This window comes from Marmota monax, unplaced genomic scaffold (assembly GCF_021218885.2).
Source record: "Marmota monax isolate L192 unplaced genomic scaffold, Marmota_monax_Labrador192_F-V1.1 WCK01_AAM20220418_F8-fsc00114, whole genome shotgun sequence".
NCBI lineage: Eukaryota > Metazoa > Chordata > Mammalia > Rodentia > Sciuridae > Marmota > Marmota monax.
The window spans coordinates 6,078,986-6,080,611 of NW_026694943.1; the positions used below are offsets into that span (position 1 = coordinate 6,078,986).

The following is a 1,626-nucleotide window of genomic DNA, read 5'->3' on the forward strand; positions in this document are numbered from 1 at the left end:
TTAATTCATTTCATTTTCTCACAACACAACACCAAAGGAACCAATCACACAGTGGATTTATTTTGGGTGAATCTGTCAATCATTAGGTGTTCTCTAGCCTCAGCCCTGCAAGTAAAATGATAACATTACAAAAAAAATAATAATAACTCATGCAGGGATGTGGCATCAGAGTCTAATAATGTTGCTAAATTTCATTTCCTTAAAAAAAAATCGCTTGCCAGTAGGATCCTGGCAGCAGCTGTGGTGGCTGTAATCTTCTGTGGCTCTCCTTGCTGTCTCCCTTCCACTTCCAAACACATGACCTCTGAGGTGGCTCTGATAGTGTCATCAAAGTGTTCAATGACATGAAGGTGTGTAAGTCATTGACACCTGAGGGAGTGAGGAAGAGCGAGAAGGCTGTGTTCTTCTGCCTGAATGAGGGCAAGAACACTGCTACCCTGGAGGAGGGCCAGGAGATGCTGGTAGGTGGTGTGGGCCAGACTGGATGACCCCTACCTATGCCACTGTTGTCAAGATGCTGCCAGACAAAGATGGCCTCTATGATACTATCTAGGAGACCAAGGAGAGCACAAGGAGCACCTGGTGTTTTATTTTCTGGGCCCCCGAGTCCTCATCCTTTACCAGCAAAATGATCTATGCTAGTTCCAAGGATTCCATCAAGAAGAAGTATGAATTCCACGCAGATGTCAAGAGGAGGTCAAGGATGCTGCACCCTGGCAGAGAAGCTGGGGGTGGATAGAGCTGTCATTTCCCTGGAGGACAAGCCTTTATGAGCCTCCTGCCTGGAGCATCTGGCTGTCCCAAACCTCCCCTGGGGGGGTTATAGGCTGATCCCTTCCTGCCAGACCAGAGGATTTGGGAAAGTCTCAATGGGAAGGGTAATTCCTTCAGCCCAGTTGCTAAACAGCCCCCTTCCACCAGATCTTCCTCCTCTCTCTATCCCTCGTGGTTCTGGCCTTCCCAAACTGCTTTTGATTCACTGTGATTCCTCTTCGGTTGAAGCAGACCAAATCCTTCCCAGGAACCCATTTTGGGCCTGGGGTGCTGTCTTTTTTTCAAGGATACGCCTGCTCCCCACATGCTCCACCCCCATCCCATGCTGTCAACTTCTAGCTGCATTTTATTTATTACCAGACTCTGTGCTGGTCTGTTTGGTTCTGTGTATAAATGGAATATCGTGGAGTTGATCCTTCCCTGGGTCAGCTGCTTTCCTCCCCTTTCTCCTGGTCTTGACCACTCATGGAGACAGGACCAGTAAGGGACTTTCCATTAAAAAAAACGTCCATGGTATGTATGGATACAGTGTGAAGTCACTCATGATTGACATGAGGAGGGGGTTTTTCAAAATCAAGGCACTTGCTGCTTCACTAAGAATCAAGGCTGGGTGTGGTGGCATATGCCTGTAATCCCAGTGATTTAGGATGGCTGAGGCAGGAGGACTATGAGTTCAAAGCTAGCCTTAGTAACTTAGCAAGGCCCTGAGTGACTTAATGAGACCCTGTCTCAAAATAAAAGAATTATTTTTAACAAAGGGGCTGGGAATGCTACTTAGTGGTTAACTGCCTCTGGGTTAACCAGGTACAAAAAAAATTAAATTAAAAGGTAATTATATTAATCAATTCATCT

General features: G+C 46.3%; 1 pseudogene; it reads left to right on the forward strand.

The window, feature by feature from the left end:
* The first annotated feature begins 308 nt into the window (after positions 1 to 308).
* LOC131423525 (cofilin-1-like) lies at positions 309 to 1,104 on the forward strand (annotated as a pseudogene).
* The last annotated feature ends 522 nt before the right edge of the window (positions 1,105 to 1,626 follow it).